At 54.6% G+C, this 19,927-nt stretch overlaps 4 pseudogenes; all 4 read left to right on the forward strand.

Annotated features, from left to right (window-relative positions):
- Positions 1–1,179: 1,179 nt before the first annotated feature.
- LOC141731589 (feather keratin Cos1-2-like) lies at positions 1,180–1,939 on the forward strand (annotated as a pseudogene).
- A 4,325-nt stretch (positions 1,940–6,264) lies between these two features.
- LOC141731442 (feather keratin Cos1-2-like) lies at positions 6,265–7,024 on the forward strand (annotated as a pseudogene).
- A 4,312-nt stretch (positions 7,025–11,336) lies between these two features.
- LOC141731588 (feather keratin Cos1-2-like) lies at positions 11,337–12,096 on the forward strand (annotated as a pseudogene).
- A 4,323-nt stretch (positions 12,097–16,419) lies between these two features.
- Positions 16,420–17,179, forward strand: LOC141731464 (feather keratin Cos1-2-like; annotated as a pseudogene).
- The last annotated feature ends 2,748 nt before the right edge of the window (positions 17,180–19,927 follow it).

Here is a 19,927-nt window from a genome sequence, read left to right on the forward strand (position 1 = left end):
TGTCATCCCTGCAGTGCAATTTTTGTTTCTTCCTTTTCCCTTGGTGGTGACAAAGATGTCCCTCTATGTGAGGACCATGAGGCATTGAAATAACTTGCCCAGAAAGATTTTGATGCCTCAGCACTGGAAGCATGGAAGACCGGGATGGACAGAGCTTGCTGCAAGCGGGTTTAGTGGGTGTCATCAGTGCCCACCTGTTTAGGGTGGGAGCATGGGAAAGAAATGGTCCTGAAGTTGCCTTCCAGCCCAAACCATTTCTAATGAAATTTGTATTCACAGAGGCATCAGCAGTGGGACAAATGTGCTCAGTGCTGGGCATTGCAGAGTCCCCTTTGGACACAGCTGGAGCTGACTCAGTCACAGCTGCCTGGAGCCACTGGACTCTGCTCACAGAGCCCATTCCTGCAACCTTGGTTACAAAGTGTGCCATCATGAGCAACCATGACACAGGAGGAAGCCCTGATTCCTGGGAAATTGCCAGCCATCACTTCCTGAGGAAAGAAGGCCATATATTGATTTTGTTTCCCAATGTACTTGTGCATACATAACCTGTCACATTTGCTTAGCAAATTGCCTTCTTTCCAACTCCAAATTGTTATCAGTTTGGTTTTATCTTGTCTTTCTGCCTGAGAAAGGGGATTGACAGAGCAGCTTGCTGGGCACCATCCATCCAGCCAAGGGCCACCCAGCACAGCTCGCAGTCCAGCCCAGGGCAAGAGCAGAACAAGCTGCTGAAACAGGCATGGTATGCTGACCAAAGGGAGACGTAATAGAGGGGAAACAAGACCACAAGGAACACCTTCTGTCCTCTATCCATTCCCAAAATGGGCCAGGAAAACAGGCTGCACATGAAAACTCATGGGATGTCACAAAGGGATGAGGGAGAGATGGACAGGGATATAGGAAGAATGAGATTGATGTCCTGAGTGCTGTGCCACAAAGAAACCCACAGGAATGACACAAGTTTAGGTCATGAGCCTGCATGGAATGCCACCAGACCATGATCCAAGCATTCTGCCTACTCTGACATGTTTGTATCCTGGAAATTCTTGGGACTCTCATTCCTGGCCCTAGAATAAGTGTTCAGGAAAACACAGGGCAGGAGCCAGGAAATAGAGGCTGCAGTGCAGGAAAGCAGGACACAGCCCCTACCATTAACTGGGATAGTGCACATTTGGCATGTGCTGCTCAGAAAATTATGGCTTCCACTAAGGTGCCTGTGGGCCTGAGGCAAGGCTGGACTGCTATAAAAGGCAGCCCAAGTCTCTGCTCTCTCATCCACTTCTCTCACCTCCTCCTCTTCAGGAATCAGGTGAGCGGGAAGCCTCTTCTCCTCTTGCTTGTTTGAGACCAGCTCTTGCCTGGCTGGAGGTCTCAGCTGAGAGGGGCTGTCATAGCCCAGGGCTGGGAGCTGCTTGTGCTGGGAGAGGGCAGGGGAGAGAAGGTCTTGTGCAGACAGAGAGAAGCTGGGACTTGGCTCAGGTGGCTCCTGGGCTTTGAGCTGGGCACTGCAATGGGGGCCAGGAGGTGCCTTGGCTGCAGGGTGTTTGGGTGCAGTGCTGCTTCTCACGTGTCCTCACTTTGTGCTTCTCCCTGCCCTCTGTTCCAGGTGCACCTGTGAGCCCCAGCCATGTCCTGCTGCAGGCCCTGTGACCCTTGCTGCCAGCCCTGTGGGCCCTGCCCGCTGGCCAGCAGCTGCACTGAGTGCTGTGTCAGGCAGTGCCAGAGCTCCCACGTTGTCATTGAGCCGCCTGCTGTGCTGGTGACCCTGCCTGGGCCCATCCTCAGCTCCTCCCCACAGAACACCGCCGTGGGATCCTCCACCTCTGCTGCTGTTGGCAACATCCTCAGCTGTGGCGGAGTGCCCATCAGCTCTGGGGGCCTTGACCTCTCCTGCATCACCAACTGCTATGGCAACAGCTGTTGTCGTCCCTGCTAAAGGTGCTGGTGACAACCTTGGGCAAGAACCTCCACAACCTCAGGACATGGAGCTGCACTGAAGATGCATCTTTGGAACAATGGATTTGTGCCCTTGTTGCTGTTTCTTTCCATTCTCTTCCCTTCCCTGCCTTTCCTGTCAGCACCCCCCAAGGCCAGCCTTGTGGGACCTGTTTGCCTCCCTCCATCCCTTTGCCGGCCAGGCAAGTGGACACCCCCACTGCGCCCCTGTGTCTTCTCATTGTGTCTTCTTTCAGCTACCTCCTTCTTTTCCTTAGACTCAATAAAGCTGTTTTGCATCCAAACCTGGTCCTCTGCTTTCTCATTCCTTGTGTGGAAACTCTTCCACTCAATTCACGTCAAAAGATAGAGGAAGCTGAGGGTGGACACTTTGTTGTGGCCTTTACTTTGTGCCTTTTTAATTGGAGCTCCCAAACACATCCCTGGCTTCCCCCAAAATTGTGATCATTAGGAGAAGATGTCGTCAAATGGTCACAGGAGTGGGAATGGGAAATAGCAGTGACTGGGATAGTCCACAACCTCCCCTCTGCAAACACTTCCTTCACATTAATCATCTGCTCAGCTTCTTAGTACAAAGGCAGAGCTGAATGTTTACACAGGATCAAATGAGCATAAGGACGGAACCAAAACCAAAACCATCCCCACTTCATGTGGAAGGCTGCCACTGTTTCCTCTTCTGGATTGGTAGAGGAAAAACTCCCGCCTATTCCAACATCCATCTCCCAGACACAGTTAACAGATTCTGTCCACATTCCTCATTTTCACTCACAGCATGATTTTCCCACAGCTCCTGGATAATGGGGCAAAGGCCACTGCGGTCAGTGGACTGCTCCAGTCTCACAGAGACAAAAAACCACTGTCATATTGAAACTGAAACTTCTCCATGAGGCTAGAGCAAGGACACTGGGAAAGAGCTGAGAGCCCCAAGGCAGCCTGGAGGTGGCATCAAAGGCATGGCCTGGGTTTGGATTGTCCTTGAGAGATGTGGGTGCTGTGGCCCTGTCCAGGCTCCTGCAGAGAAGGATCTGGGGGCTGAGGGTGTGTCAGTGGCTGGCACTGCTGGGCAGGGAAGGCCCTCCAGGCCGTGCAATGGCTGGGCTGAGAGCTCAGCTCAGGCCCAGCTGTGCACACACAGCCAGGGCACTGACACACTGCCAGCCTGGCCAGGGGTGCTCAGAGATCAGCCCAGAGCACAGAGCCCAGCACACGGGCACAGGCACACGGGCACGGGGGTTGCACACAAAGGCCCTGCCCTGTGCACAACCATCCCCGTGCAGGCCAGAGGCTCTCAGGGGCTGTTCCCAGCAGGCCACAAGCATAGGCATGGGCAGACACTGGCACGCGCTGGGCCACAGCCACAGTGCCACACACATGATTGTGGGGGAGCACATGGGGCAGAGGCCTGAGCAAGGGTTGGGAGGGAGGAGATGCTGGGGAGCTCCCAGCCAGAGCAGATTCTGTGAACACCAAGCAAGGCAGAAGCTCAGGCAGCACTGCTACAGGAGTCTCATGCACTGTGAAGGCTGAGGAGGAAGGCAAATTGGTTTTACCTCCAAGGCAAGGCATGAAGGAGAGGCGTTGGGTGATGAGACAAAGACTGGAGGGCTGGCAGCAGATGAGGCACTTCCAGGTAGCAGGAAAAGAAAATAACACAAAGAATGCCTCAGGCTGCCATCACCTGCCTCCTTGTGATCTGTTTCACACTTAGTTCATGTCTCTTACCCACAATGACACATCCTTGGCCCCAGGAATCATGGAATCTTGCATACCAGCACTCAGAAGAAGTGTCCATGGGGGAATGGGAATGAGGTAATCCAGGAAATGCAAAGTCATGGTGGAGGGAAAATCCAACTCATGCCATACCATTCCCAGAGATCTTTCCATTCATTTGGGATCATGCAGGAACATCGTCACCTCCACAGCAAAAACTGTGGGCCCTGAGGCACTGTGGGGCCAGGATAAAAGGCAGTCCAACTGGGGGCTCTCTCAACCACTTCTGTCACCTCCTGCTCCTTGGGAACCAGGTGAGTTGGAAGCCGCTTTCTCCTCCACCCTCTCCCAGGGAGCATTGCGTTTTCTGGCCCTTGTTGCTGCTCCTGTTCTTCTGGGGCTGTTCTGCACAGGTGCTGGTGTGGGCAGAGGGCAGAGCGTGTGTTCTGGCCAGAGGGTGAGGCTGGGCTGAGGGGCTGATTTTGCTGCAGCTTAGGCAGGAGCAGAGCTGGGCCTGGCTGAGCTGGGAAGGAGCGTGCTGGGCTGAGGCAAAGGCTGCCCAGGTTGGGGCTGGCCAGGCTGGAGCTGTGCAGGCAGCAGGGGCCTTGTGCTGCTGGGGGTGCCTTGCGGGCTGTGTCTGAGGTGTGCGTGTGCTCTGCTTCCTCCCTGCCCTCTGTGCCAGGTGCAGCGCCAGGCTCCAGACATGTCCTGCTCTGAGAAGTGCCAGCAGTGCCGGCCCTGCGAGCCTTGCTGCCAGTCCTGTGGGCCCTGCCCGCTGGCCAGCAGCTGCACTGAGTGCTGTGTCAGGCAGTGCCAGAGCTCCCACGTTGTCATTCAGCCGCCTGCTGTGCTGGTGACCCTGCCTGGGCCCATCCTCAGCTCCTCCCCACAGAACACCGCCGTGGGATCCTCCACCTCTGCTGCTGTTGGCAGCATCCTGAGCTGTGAGGGAGTGCCCATCAGCTCTGGGGGCTTTGACATCTCCTGCATCACCAACTGCTGTGGTGGCAGCAGGTGCTGTCGTCCCTGCTAAACATGCTGCCCGAACATCGTCAGGCAAGAACTTTGGACCGTGATGATGGAATGAAGTCAGAACTTAACACGTTGGATTTAGAGCTTTGAACTATTTTTTTCTTCTCCTCCTCTCATTTTTCTCTTCCCTTCCTTTCCTGTCACCACCCCTCAATGCCAACCTGGTGGGGCCAGTTGGCCTCCTTCCCTCAGCAGCCCACGACATCAGACATCCCTGCTGCATCTTCGAGGCTGCATTTGGGTGCACTCTCTGAGCCTTCCTCTTATCTTGTTTTGACTTAATAAAGTTCTTTTGCATTCAAACCTCGGCCTCTGATTTCTCTTTCCTTCTGTGACAGCCCTTCCAGGTTGCTCACTGGAAAATGAGTGGAGGAAGCACAATGATGTCATCCCTGCAGTGCAATTTTTGTTTCTTCCTTTTCCCTTGGTGGTGACAAAGATGTCCCTCTATGTGAGGACCATGAGGCATTGAAATAACTTGCCCAGAAAGATTTTGATGCCTCAGCACTGGAAGCATGGAAGACCGGGATGGACAGAGCTTGCTGCAAGCGGGTTTAGTGGGTGTCATCAGTGCCCACCTGTTTAGGGTGGGAGCATGGGAAAGAAATGGTCCTGAAGTTGCCTTCCAGCCCAAACCATTTCTAATGAAATTTGTATTCACAGAGGCATCAGCAGTGGGACAAATGTGCTCAGTGCTGGGCATTGCAGAGTCCCCTTTGGACACAGCTGGAGCTGACTCAGTCACAGCTGCCTGGAGCCACTGGACTCTGCTCACAGAGCCCATTCCTGCAACCTTGGTTACAAAGTGTGCCATCATGAGCAACCATGACACAGGAGGAAGCCCTGATTCCTGGGAAATTGCCAGCCATCACTTCCTGAGGAAAGAAGGCCATATATTGATTTTGTTTCCCGATGTACTTGTGCATACATAACCTGTCACATTTGCTTAGCAAATTGCCTTCTTTCCAACTCCAAATTGTTATCAGTTTGGTTTTATCTTGTCTTTCTGCCTGAGAAAGGGGATTGACAGAGCAGCTTGCTGGGCACCATCCATCCAGCCAAGGGCCACCCAGCACAGCTCGCAGTCCAGCCCAGGGCAAGAGCAGAACAAGCTGCTGAAACAGGCATGGTATGCTGACCAAAGGGAGACGTAATAGAGGGGAAACAAGACCACAAGGAACACCTTCTGTCCTTTATCCATTCCCAAAATGGGCCAGGAAAACAGGCTGCACATGAAAACTCATGGGATGTCACAAAGGGATGAGGGAGAGATGGACAGGGATATAGGAAGAATGAGATTGATGTCCTGAGTGCTGTGCCACAAAGAAACCCACAGGAATGACACAAGTTTAGGTCATGAGCCTGCATGGAATGCCACCAGACCATGATCCAAGCATTCTGCCTACTCTGACATGTTTGTATCCTGGAAATTCTTGGGACTCTCATTCCTGGCCCTAGAATAAGTGTTCAGGAAAACACAGGGCAGGAGCCAGGAAATAGAGGCTGCAGTGCAGGAAAGCAGGACACAGCCCCTACCATTAACTGGGATAGTGCACATTTGGCATGTGCTGCTCAGAAAATTATGGCTTCCACTAAGGTGCCTGTGGGCCTGAGGCAAGGCTGGACTGCTATAAAAGGCAGCCCAAGTCTCTGCTCTCTCATCCACTTCTCTCACCTCCTCCTCTTCAGGAATCAGGTGAGCGGGAAGCCTCTTCTCCTCTTGCTTGTTTGAGACCAGCTCTTGCCTGGCTGGAGGTCTCAGCTGAGAGGGGCTGTCATAGCCCAGGGCTGGGAGCTGCTTGTGCTGGGAGAGGGCAGGGGAGAGAAGGTCTTGTGCAGACAGAGAGAAGCTAGGACTTGGCTCAGGTGGCTCCTGGGCTTTGAGCTGGGCACTGCAATGGGGGCCAGGAGGTGCCTTGGCTGCAGGGTGTTTGGGTGCAGTGCTGCTTCTCACGTGTCCTCACTTTGTGATTCTCCCTGCCCTCTGTTCCAGGTGCACCTGTGAGCCCCAGCCATGTCCTGCTGCAGGCCCTGTGACCCTTGCTGCCAGCCCTGTGGGCCCTGCCCGCTGGCCAGCAGCTGCACTGAGTGCTGTGTCAGGCAGTGCCAGAGCTCCCACGTTGTCATTGAGCCGCCTGCTGTGCTGGTGACCCTGCCTGGGCCCATCCTCAGCTCCTCCCCCCAGAACACCGCCGTGGGATCCTCCACCTCTGCTGCTGTTGGCAACATCCTCAGCTGTGGCGGAGTGCCCATCAGCTCTGGGGGCCTTGACCTCTCCTGCATCACCAACTGCTATGGCAACAGCTGTTGTCGTCCCTGCTAAAGGTGCTGGTGACAACCTTGGGCAAGAACCTCCACAACCTCAGGACATGGAGCTGCACTGAAGATGCATCTTTGGAACAATGGATTTGTGCCCTTGTTGCTGTTTCTTTCCATTCTCTTCCCTTCCCTGCCTTTCCTGTCAGCACCCCCCAAGGCCAGCCTTGTGGGACCTGTTTGCCTCCCTCCATCCCTTTGCCGGCCAGGCAAGTGGACACCCCCACTGCGCCCCTGTGTCTTCTCATTGTGTCTTCTTTCAGCTACCTCCTTCTTTTCCTTAGACTCAATAAAGCTGTTTTGCATCCAAACCTGGTCCTCTGCTTTCTCATTCCTTGTGTGGAAACTCTTCCACTCAATTCACGTCAAAAACTGGAGGAAGCTGAGGGTGGACACTTTGTTGTGGCCTTTACTTTGTGCCTTTTTAATTGGAGCTCCCAAACACATCCCTGGCTTCCCCCAAAATTGTGATCATTAGGAGAGGATGTCGTCAAATGGTCACAGGAGTGGGAATGGGAAATAGCAGTGACTGGGATAGTCCACAACCTCCCCTCTGCAAACACTTCCTTCACATTAATCATCTGCTCAGCTTCTTAGTACAAAGACAGAGCTGAATGTTTACACAGGATCAAATGAGCATAAGGACGGAACCAAAACCAAAACCATCCCCACTTCATGTGGAAGGCTGCCACTGTTTCCTCTTCTGGATTGGTAGAGGAAAAACTCCCGCCTATTCCAACATCCATCTCCCAGACACAGTTAACAGATTCTGTCCACATTCCTCATTTTCACTCACAGCATGATTTTCCCACAGCTCCTGGATAATGGGGCAAAGGCCACTGTGGTCAGTGGACTGCCCCAGTCTCACAGAGACAAAAAACCACTGTCATATTGAAACTGAAACTTCTCCATGAGGCTAGAGCAAGGACACTGGGAAAGAGCTGAGAGCCCCAAGGCAGCCTGGAGGTGGCATCAAAGGCATGGCCTGGATTTGGAATTGTCCTTGAGAGATGTGGGTGCTGTGGCCCTGTCCAGGCTCCTGCAGAGAAGGAACTGGGGGCTGAGGGTGTGTCAGTGGCTGGCACTGCTGGGCAGGGAAGGCCCTCCAGGCCGTGCAATGGCTGGGCTGAGAGCTCAGCTCAGGCCCAGCTGTGCACACACAGCCAGGGCACTGATACACTGCCAGCCTGGCCAGGGGTGCTCAGAGATGAGCCCAGAGCCCAGAGCCCAGCACACGGGCACAGGCACACGGGCACGGGGGTTGCACACAAGGGCCCTGTCCTGGGCACAACCATCCCCGTGCAGGCCAGAGGCTCTCAGGGGCTGTTCCCAGCAGGCCACAAGCATAGACATGGGCAGACACTGGCACACACGGGGCCACAGCCACAGTGCCACACACATGATTGTGGGGGAACACATGGGGCAGAGGCCTGAGCAAGGGTTGGGAGGGAGGAGATGCTGGGGAGCTCCCAGCCAGAGCAGATTCTGTGAACACCAAGCAAGGCAGAAGCTCAGGCAGCACTGCTACAGGAGTCTCATGCACTGTGAAGGCTGAGGAGGAAGGCAAATTGGTTTTACCTCCAAGGCAAGGCATGAAGGAGAGGCGTTGGGTGATGAGACAAAGACTGGAGGGCTGGCAGCAGATGAGGCACTTCCAGGTAGCAGGAATAGAAAATAACACAAAGAATGCCTCAGGCTGCTATCACCTGCCTCCTTGTGATCTGTTTCACACTTCATGTCTCTTACCCACACTGACACATCCTTGGCCCCAGGAATCATGGAATTTTGAATACCAACACTCAGAAGAAGTATCCATGAGGGACTGGGAATGAGGTAATCCAGGAAATGCAAAGTCATGATGGAGGGAAAATCCAACTCATGCCATACCATTCCCAGAGATCTTTCCATTCATTTGGGATCATGCAGGAACATCGTCACCTGCGCAGCACAATCTGTGGGCCCTGAGGCACTGTGGGGCCAGGATAAAAGGCAGCCCAACTGGGGGCTCTTTCAACCACTTCTATCACCTCCTGCTCCTTGGGAACCAGGTGAGTTGGAAGCCCCTTTCTCCTCCATCCTCTCCAACGCAGCATTGAGTTTTCTGGCCCTTGTTGCTGCTCCTTGTTCTTGTGGGGCTGTTTTGCGCTGGTGCTGGTGTGGGCAGAGGGCAGAGCGTGTGTTCTGGCCAGAGGCTGAGGGGCTGATTTTGCTGCAGCTTAGGCAGGAGCAGAGCTGGGCCTGGCTGAGCTGGGAAGGAGCGTGCTGGGCTGAGGCAAAGGCTGCCCAGGTTGGGGCTGGCCAGGCTGGAGCTGTGCAGGCAGCAGGGGCCTTGTGCTGCTGGGGGTGCCTTGCGGGCTGTGTCTGAGGTGTGCGTGTGCTCTGCTTCCTCCCTGCCCTCTGTGCCAGGTGCAGCGCCAGGCTCCAGACATGTCCTGCTCTGAGAAGTGCCAGCAGTGCCGGCCCTGCGAGCCTTGCTGCCAGTCCTGTGGGCCCTGCCCGCTGGCCAGCAGCTGCACTGAGTGCTGTGTCAGGCAGTGCCAGAGCTCCCACGTTGTTATTCAGCCGCCTGCTGTGCTGGTGACCCTGCCTGGGCCCATCCTCAGCTCCTCCCCACAGAACACCGCCGTGGGATCCTCCACCTCTGCTGCTGTTGGCAGCATCCTGAGCTGTGAGGGAGTGCCCATCAGCTCTGGGGGCTTTGACATCTCCTGCATCACCAACTGCTGTGGTGGCAGCAGGTGCTGTCATCCCTGCTAAACATGCTGCCCGAACATCGTCAGGCAAGAACTTTGGACCGTGATGATGGAATGAAGTCAGAACTTAACACGTTGGATTTAGAGCTTTGAACTATTGTTTTCTTCTCCTCCTCTCATTTTTCTCTTCCCTTCCTTTCCTGTCACCACCCCTCAATGCCAACCTGGTGGGGCCAGTTGGCCTCCTTCCCTCAGCAGCCCACGACATCAGACATCCCTGCTGCATCTTAGAGGCTGCATTTGGGTGCACTCTCTGAGCCTTCCTCTTATCTTGTTTTGACTTAATAAAGTTCTTTTGCATTCAAACCTCGGCCTCTGATTTCTCTTTCCTTCTGTGACAGCCCTTCCAGGTTGCTCACTGGAAAATGAGTGGAGGAAGCACAATGATGTCATCCCTGCAGTGCAATTTTTGTTTCTTCCTTTTCCCTTGGTGGTGACAAAGATGTCCCTCTATGTGAGGACCATGAGGCATTGAAATAACTTGCCCAGAAAGATTTTGATGCCTCAGCACTGGAAGCATGGAAGACCGGGATGGACAGAGCTTGCTGCAAGCGGGTTTAGTGGGTGTCATCAGTGCCCACCTGTTTAGGGTGGGAGCATGGGAAAGAAATGGTCTTGAAGTTGCCTTCCAGCCCAAACCATTTCTAATGAAATTTGTATTCACAGAGGCATCAGCAGTGGGACAAATGTGCTCAGTGCTGGGCAGTGCTGAGTCCGCTTTGGACACAGCTGGAGGTGACTCAGTCACAGCTGCCTGGAGCCACTGGACTCTGCTCATAGAGCCCATTCCTGCAACCTTGGTTACAAAGTGTGCCATCATGAGCAACCATGACACAGGAGGAAGCCCTGATTCCTGGGAAATTGCCAGCCATCACTTCCTGAGGAAAGGAGGCCATATATTGATTTTGTTTCCCGATGTACTTGTGCATACATAACCTGTCACATTTGCTTAGCAAATTGCCTTCTTTCCAACTCCAAATTGTTATCAGTTTGGTTTTATCTTGTCTTTCTGCCTGAGAAAGGGGATTGACAGAGCAGCTTGCTGGGCACCATCCATCCAGCCAAGGGCCACCCAGCACAGCTCGCAGTCCAGCCCAGGGCAAGAGCAGAACAAGCTGCTGAAACAGGCATGGTATGCTGACCAAAGGGAGACGTAATAGAGGGGAAACAAGACCACAAGGAACACCTTCTGTCCTCTATCCATTCCCAAAATGGGCCAGGAAAACAGGCTGCACATGAAAACTCATGGGATGTCACAAAGGGATGAGGGAGAGATGGACAGGGATATAGGAAGAATAAGATTGATGTCCTGAGTGCTGTGCCACAAAGAAACCCACAGGAATGACACAGGTTTAGGTCATGAGCCTGCATGGAATGCCACCAGACCATGATCCAAGCATTCTGCCTACTCTGACATGTTTGTATCCTGGAAATTCTTGGGACTCTCATTCCTGGCCCTAGAATAAGTGTTCAGGAAAACACAGGGCAGGAGCCAGGAAATAGAGGCTGCAGTGCAGGAAAGCAGGACACAGCCCCTACCATTAACTGGGATAGTGCACATTTGGCATGTGCTGCTCAGAAAATTATGGCTTCCACTAAGGTGCCTGTGGGCCTGAGGCAAGGCTGGACTGCTATAAAAGGCAGCCCAAGTCTCTGCTCTCTCATCCACTTCTCTCACCTCCTCCTCTTCAGGAATCAGGTGAGCGGGAAGCCTCTTCTCCTCTTGCTTGTTTGAGACCAGCTCTTGCCTGGCTGGAGGTCTCAGCTGAGAGGGGCTGTCATAGCCCAGGGCTGGGAGCTGCTTGTGCTGGGAGAGGGCAGGGGAGAGAAGGTCTTGTGCAGACAGAGAGAGGCTGGGACTTGGCTCAGGTGGCTCCTGGGCTTTGAGCTGGGCACTGCAATGGGGGCCAGGAGGTGCCTTGGCTGCAGGGTGTTTGGGTGCAGTGCTGCTTCTCATGTGTCCTCACTTTGTGCTTCTCCCTGCCCTCTGTTCCAGGTGCACCTGTGAGCCCAAGCCATGTCCTGCTGCAGGCCCTGTGACCCTTGCTGCCAGCCCTGTGGGCCCTGCCCGCTGGCCAGCAGCTGCACTGAGTGCTGTGTCAGGCAGTGCCAGAGCTCCCACGTTGTCATTGAGCCGCCTGCTGTGCTGGTGACCCTGCCTGGGCCCATCCTCAGCTCCTCCCCACAGAACACCGCCGTGGGATCCTCCACCTCTGCTGCTGTTGGCAACATCCTCAGCTGTGGCGGAGTGCCCATCAGCTCTGGGGGCCTTGACCTCTCCTGCATCACCAACTGCTATGGCAACAGTTGTTGTCGTCCCTGCTAAAGGTGCTGGTGACAACCTTGGGCAAGAACCTCCACAACCTCAGAACGTGGAGCTGCACTGAAGATGCATCTTTGGAACAATGGATTTGTGCCCTTGCTGCTGTTTCTTTCCATTCTCTTCCCTTCCCTGCCTTCCCTGTCAGCACCCCCCAAGGCCAGCCTTGTGGGACCTGTTTGCTTCCCTCCATCCCTTTGCCGGCCAGGCAAGTGGACACCCCCACTGCGCCCCTGTGTCTTCTCATTGTGTCTTCTTTCAGCTACCTCCTTCTTTTCCTTAGACTCAATAAAGCTGTTTTGCATCCAAACCTGGTCCTCTGCTTTCTCATTCCTTGTGTGGAAACTCTTCCACTCAATTCACGTCAAAAGATAGAGGAAGCTGAGGGTGGACACTTTGTTGTGGCCTTTACTTTGTGCCTTTTTAATTGGAGCTCCCAAACACATCCCTGGCTTCCCCCAAAATTGTGATCATTAGGAGAAGATGTTGTCAAATGGTCACAGGAGTGGGAATGGGAAATAGCAGTGACTGGGATAGTCCACAACCTCCCCTCTGCAAACACCTCCTTCACATTAATCATCTGCTCAGCTTCTTAGTACAAAGGCAGAGCTGAATGTTTACACAGGATCAAATGAACATAAGGACGGAACCAAAACCAAAACCATCCCCACTTCATGTGGAAGGCTGCCACTGTTTCCTCTTCTGGATTGGTAGAGGAAAAACTCCCGCATATTCCAACATCCATCTCCCAGACACAGTTAACAGATTCTGTCCACATTCCTCATTTTCACTCACAGCATAATTTTCCCACAGCTCCTGGATAATGGGGCAACGGCCACTGCGGTCAGTGGACTGCCCCAGTCTCACAGAGACAAAAAACCACTGTCATATTGAAACTGAAACTTCCCCATGAGGCTAGAGCAAGGACACAGAGAAAGAGCTGAGAGCCCCAAGGCAGCCTGGAGGTGGCATGAAAGGGATGGCCTGGATTTGGAATTGTCCTTGAGAGATGTGGGTGCTGTGGCCCTGTCCAGGCTCCTGCAGAGAAGGAGCTGGGGGCTGAGGGTGTGTCAGTGGCTGGCACTGCTGGACAGGGAAGGCCCTCCAGGCCCTGCAATGGCTGGGCTGAGAGCTCAGCTCAGGCCCAGCTGTGCACACACAGCCAGGGCACTGACACACTGCCAGCCTGGCCAGGGGTGCTCAGAGATGAGCCCAGAGCACAGAGCCCAGCAGACGGGCACAGGCACACGGGCACGGGGGTTGCACACAAGGGCCCTGCCCTGTGCACAACCATCCCCGTGCAGGCCAGAGCCTCTCAGGGGCTGTTCCCAGCAGGCCACAAGCATAGACATGGGCAGACACTGGCACACACTGGGCCACAGCCACAGTGCCACACACATGATTGTGGGGGAACACATGGGGCAGAGGCCTGAGCAAGGGTTGGGAGGGAGGAGATGCTGGGGAGCTCCCAGCCAGAGCAGATTCTGTGAACACCAAGCAAGGCAGAAGCTCAGGCAGCACTACTACAGGAGTCCCATGCACTGTGAAGGCTGAGGAGGAAGGCAAATTGGTTTTACCTCCAAGGCAAGGCATGAAGGAGAGCCGTTGGGTGATGAGACAAAGACTGGAGGCCTGGGAGCAGATGAGGCACTTCCAGGTAGCAGGAACAGAAAATAACCCAAAGAATGCCTCAGGCTGCCATCACCTGCCTCCTTGTGATCTGTTTCACACTTCATGTCTCTTACCCACACTGACACATCCTTGGCCCCAGGAATCATGGAATCTTGCATACCAGCACTCAGAAGAAGTGTCCATGGGGGAATGGGAATGAGGTAATCCAGGAAATGCAAAGTCATGGTGGAGGGAAAATCCAACTCATGCCATACCATTCCCAGAGATCTTTCCATTCATTTGGGATCATGCAGGAACATCGTCACCTGCGCAGCACAGTCTGTGGGCCCTGAGGCACTGTGGGGCCAGGATAAAAGGCAGCCCAACTGGGGGCTCTTTCAACCACTTCTGTCACCTCCTGCTCCTTGGGAACCAGGTGAGTTGGAAGCCCCTTTCTCCTCCATCCTCTCCAACGCAGCATTGAGTTTTCTGGCCCTTGTTGCTGCTCCTTGTTCTTGTGGGGCTGTTTTGCGCTGGTGCTGGTGTGGGCAGAGGGCAGAGCGTGTGTTCTGGCCAGAGGCTGAGGCTGGGCTGAGGGGTTGATTTTGCTGCAGCTTAGGCAGGAGCAGAGCTGGGCCTGGCTGAGCTGGGAAGGAGCGTGCTGGGCTGAGGCAAAGGCTGCCCAGGTTGGGGCTGGCCAGGCTGGAGCTGTGCAGGCAGCAGGGGCCTTGTGCTGCTGGGGGTGCCTTGGGGGCTGTGTCTGAGGTGTGCGTGTGCTCTGCTTCCTCCCTGCCCTCTGTGCCAGGTGCAGCGCCAGGCTCCAGACATGTCCTGCTCTGAGAAGTGCCAGCAGTGCCGGCCCTGCGAGCCTTGCTGCCAGTCCTGTGGGCCCTGCCCGCTGGCCAGCAGCTGCACTGAGTGCTGTGTCAGGCAGTGCCAGAGCTCCCACGTTGTTATTCAGCCGCCTGCTGTGCTGGTGACCCTGCCTGGGCCCATCCTCAGCTCCTCCCCACAGAACACCGCCGTGGGATCCTCCACCTCTGCTGCTGTTGGCAGCATCCTGAGCTGTGAGGGAGTGCCCATCAGCTCTGGGGGCTTTGACATCTCCTGCATCACCAACTGCTGTGGTGGCAGCAGATGCTGTCGTCCCTGCTAGAGATGCTGCCCGAACATCGTCAGGCAAGAACTTTGGACCGTGATGATTGAATGAAGTCAGAACTTAACACGTTGGATTTAGAGCTTTGAACTATTGTTTTCTTCTCCTCCTCTCATTTTTCTCTTCCCTTCCTTTCCTGTCACCACCCCTCAATGCCAACCTGGTGGGGCCAGTTGGCCTCCTTCCCTCAGCAGCCCACGACATCAGACATCCCTGCTGCATCTTAGAGGCTGCATTTGGGTGCACTCTCTGAGCCTTCCTCTTATCTTGTTTTGACTTAATAAAGTTCTTTTGCATTCAAACCTCGGCCTCTGATTTCTCTTTCCTTCTGTGACAGCCCTTCCAGGTTGCTCACTGGAAAATGAGTGGAGGAAGCACAATGATGTCATCCCTGCAGTGCAATTTTTGTTTCTTCCTTTTCCCTTGGTGGTGACAAAGATGTCCCTCTATGTGAGGACCATGAGGCATTGAAATAACTTGCCCAGAAAGATTTTGATGCCTCAGCACTGGAAGCATGGAAGACCGGGATGGACAGAGCTTGCTGCAAGCGGGTTTAGTGGGTGTCATCAGTGCCCACCTGTTTAGGGTGGGAGCATGGGAAAGAAATGGTCTTGAAGTTGCCTTCCAGCCCAAACCATTTCTAATGAAATTTGTATTCACAGAGGCATCAGCAGTGGGACAAATGTGCTCAGTGCTGGGCAGTGCTGAGTCCGCTTTGGACACAGCTGGAGGTGACTCAGTCACAGCTGCCTGGAGCCACTGGACTCTGCTCACAGAGCCCATTCCTGCAACCTTGGTTACAAAGTGTGCCATCATGAGCAACCATGACACAGGAGGAAGCCCTGATTCCTGGGAAATTGCCAGCCATCACTTCCTGAGGAAAGGAGGCCATATATTGATTTTGTTTCCCGATGTACTTGTGCATGCATAACCTGTCACATTTGCTTAGCAAATTGCCTTCTTTCCAACTCCAAATTGTTATCAGTTTGGTTTTATCTTGTCTTTCTGCCTGAGAAAGGGGATTGACAGAGCAGCTTGCTGGGCAACATCCGTCCAGCCAAGGGCCACCCAGCACAGCTCGCAGTCCAGCCCAGGGCAAGAGCAGAACAAGCTGCTGAAACAGGCATGGTACGCTGACCAAAGGGAGACGTAATAGAGGGGAAACAAGACCACAAGGAACACCTTCTGTCCTCTATCCATTCCCAAAATGGGCCAGGATAACAGGCTGCACATGAAAACTCATGGGATGTCACAAAGGGATAAGGGAGAGATGGACAGGGATATAGGAAGAATAAGATTGATGTCCGGAGTGCTTGGCCACAAAGAAACCCACAGGAATGACACAAGTTTAGGTCATGTGCCTGCATGGAATGCCACCAGACCATGATCCAAGCATTCTGCCTACTCTGACATGTTTGTATCCTGGAAATTCTTGGGACTCTCATTCCTGGCCCTAGAATAAGTGTTCAGGAAAACACAGGGCAGGAGCCAGGAAATAGAGGCTGCAGTGCAGGAAAGCAGGACACAGCCCCTACCATTAACTGGGATAGTGCACATTTGGCATGTGCTGCTCAGAAAATTATGGCTTCCACTAAGGTGCCTGTGGGCCTGAGGCAAGGCTGGACTGCTATAAAAGGCAGCCCAAGTCTCTGCTCTCTCATCCACTTCTCTCACCTCCTCCTCTTCAGGAATCAGGTGAGCGGGAAGCCTCTTCTCCTCTTGCTTGTTTGAGACCAGCTCTTGCCTGGCTGGAGGTCTCAGCTGAGAGGGGCTGTCATAGCCCAGGGCTGGGAGCTGCTTGTGCTGGGAGAGGGCAGGGGAGAGAAGGTCTTGTGCAGACAGAGAGAGGCTGGGACTTGGCTCAGGTGGCTCCTGGGCTTTGAGCTGGGCACTGCAATGGGGGCCAGGAGGTGCCTTGGCTGCAGGGTGTTTGGGTGCAGTGCTGCTCCTCATGCGTCCTCACTTTGTGCTTCTCCTTGCCCTCTGTGCCAGGTGCACCTGTGAGCCCGAGCCATGTCCTGCTGCAGGCCCTGTGACCCTTGCTGCCAGCCCTGTGGGCCCTGCCCGCTGGCCAGCAGCTGCACTGAGTGCTGTGTCAGGCAGTGCCAGAGCTCCCACGTTGTCATTGAGCCGCCTGCTGTGCTGGTGACCCTGCCTGGGCCCATCCTCAGCTCCTCCCCACAGAACACCGCCGTGGGATCCTCCGCCTCTGCTGCTGTTGGCAACATCCTCAGCTGTGGCGGAGTGCCCATCAGCTCTGGGGGCCTTGACCTCTCCTGCATCACCAACTGCTATGGCAGCAGTTGTTGTCGTCCCTGCTAAAGGTGCTGGTGACAACCTTGGGCAAGAACCTCCACAACCTCAGAACGTGGAGCTGCGCTGAAGATGGATCTTTGGAACAATGGATTTGTGCCCTTGCTGCCGTTTCTTTCCATTCTCTTCCCTTCCCTGCCTTCCCTGTCAGCACCCCCCAAGGCCAGCCTTGTGGGACCTGTTTGCCTCCCTCCATCCCTTTGCAGGCCAGGCAAGTGGACACCCCCACTGCGCCCCTGTGTCTTCTCATTGTGTCTTCTTTCAGCTACCTCCTTCTTTTCCTTAGACTCAATAAAGCTGTTTTGCATCCAAACCTGATCCTCTGCTTTCTCATTCCTTGTGTGGAAACTCTTCCACTCAATTCACGTCAAAAGCTGGAGGAAGCTGAGGGTGGACACTTTGTTGTGGCCTTTACTTTGTGCCTTTTTACTTGGAGCTCCCAAACACATCCCTGGCTTCCCCCAAAATTGTGATCATTAGGAGAAGATGTTGTCAAATGGTCACAGGAGTGGGAATGGGAAATAGCAGTGACTGGGATAGTCCACAACCTCCCCTCTGCAAACACTTCCTTCACATTAATCATCTGCTCAGCTTCTTAGTACAAAGGCAGAACTGAGTGGTTACACAGGATCAAGTGAGTATATGGACGGAACCAAAACCAAAACCATCCCCACTTCATGTTGAAGGCTGCCACTGTTTCCTCTTCTGGATTGGTAGAGGAAAAACTCCCACATATTCCAACATCCATCTCCCAGACACAGTTAACAGATTCTGTCCACATTCCTCATTTTCACTCACAGCATGATTTTCCCACAGCTCCTGGATAATGGGGCAAAGGCCACTGCGGTCAGTGGACTGCCCCAGTCTTACAGAGACAACAAAACACTGTCATATTGAAACTTCTCCATGAGGCTAGAGCAAGGACACAGAGAAAGAGCTGAGAGCCCCAAGGCAGCCTGGAGGTGGCATCAAAGGCATGGCCTGGGTTTGGATTGTCCTTGAGAGATGTGGGTGCTGTGGCCCTGTCCAGGCTCCTGCAGAGAAGGAGCTGGGGGCTGAGGGTGTGTCAGTGGCTGGCACTGCTGGGCAGGGAAGGCCCTCCAGGCCGTGCAATGGCTGGGCTGAGAGCTCAGCTCAGGCCCAGCTGTGCACACACAGCCAGGGCACTGACACACTGCCAGCCTGGCCAGGGGTGCTCAGAGATCAGCCCAGAGCACAGAGCCCAGCACACGGGCACAGGCACACGGGCACGGGGGTTGCACACAAGGGCCCTGTCCTGTGCACAACCATCCCCGTGCAGGCCAGAGGCTCTCAGGGGCTGTTCCCAGCAGGCCACAAGCATAGACATGGGCAGACACTGGCACACACTGGGCCACAGCCACAGTGCCACACACATGATTGTGGGGGAGCACATGGGGCAGAGGCCTGAGCAAGGGTTGGGAGGGAGGAGATGCTTGGGTGCTCCCAGCCAGAGCAGATTCTGTGAACACCAAGCAAGGCAGAAGCTCAGGCAGCACTACTACAGGAGTCCCATGCACTGTGAAGGCTGAGGAGGAAGGCAAATTGGTTTTACCTCCAAGGCAAGGCATGAAGGAGAGCCGTTGGGTGATGAGACAAAGACTGGAGGGCTGGGAGCAGATGAGGCACTTCCAGTCAGCAGGAACAGAAAATAATCCAAAGAATGCCTCAGGCTGCCATCACCTGCCTCCTTGTGATCTGTTTCACACTTCACGTCTCTTACCCACACTGACACATCCTTGGCCCCAGGAATCATGGAATTTTGAATACCAACACCCAAAAGAAGTATCCATGAGGGACTGGGAATGAGGTAATCCAGGAAATGCAAAGTCATGGTGGAGGGAAAATCCAACTCATGCCATACCATTCCCAGAGATCTTTCCATTCATTTGGGATCATGCAGGAGCATCGTCACCTGCGCAGCACAATCTGTGGGCCCTGAGGCACTGTGGGGCCAGGATAAAAGGCAGCCCAACTGGGGGCTCTTTCAACCACTTCTGTCACCTCCTGCTCCTTGGGAACCAGGTGAGTTGGAAGCCCCTTTCTCCTCCATCCTCTCCAACGCAGCATTGAGTTTTCTGGCCCTTGTTGCTGCTCCTTGTTCTTGTGGGGCTGTTTTGCGCTGGTGCTGGTGTGGGCAGAGGGCAGAGCGTGTGTTCTGGCCAGAGGCTGAGGCTGGGCTGAGGGGCTGATTTTGCTGCAGCTTAGGCAGGAGCAGAGCTGGGCCTGGCTGAGCTGGGAAGGAGCGTGCTGGGCTGAGGCAAAGGCTGCCCAGGTTGGGGCTGGCCAGGCTGGAGCTGTGCAGGCAGCAGGGGCCTTGTGCTGCTGGGGGTGCCTTGCGGGCTGTGTCTGAGGTGTGCGTGTGCTCTGCTTCCTCCCTGCCCTCTGTGCCAGGTGCAGCGCCAGGCTCCAGACATGTCCTGCTCTGAGAAGTGCCAGCAGTGCCGGCCCTGCGAGCCTTGCTGCCAGTCCTGTGGGCCCTGCCCGCTGGCCAGCAGCTGCAATGAGTGCTGTGTCAGGCAGTGCCAGAGCTCCCACGTTGTTATTCAGCCGCCTGCTGTGCTGGTGACCCTGCCTGGGCCCATCCTCAGCTCCTCCCCACAGAACACCGCCGTGGGATCCTCCACCTCTGCTGCTGTTGGCAGCATCCTGAGCTGTGAGGGAGTGCCCATCAGCTCTGGGGGCTTTGACATCTCCTGCATCACCAACTGCTGTGGTAGCAGCAGATGCTGTCGTCCC

Source organism: Zonotrichia albicollis, chromosome 23, assembly GCF_047830755.1.
Source record: "Zonotrichia albicollis isolate bZonAlb1 chromosome 23, bZonAlb1.hap1, whole genome shotgun sequence".
Classification (NCBI taxonomy): Eukaryota; Metazoa; Chordata; class Aves; order Passeriformes; family Passerellidae; genus Zonotrichia; species Zonotrichia albicollis.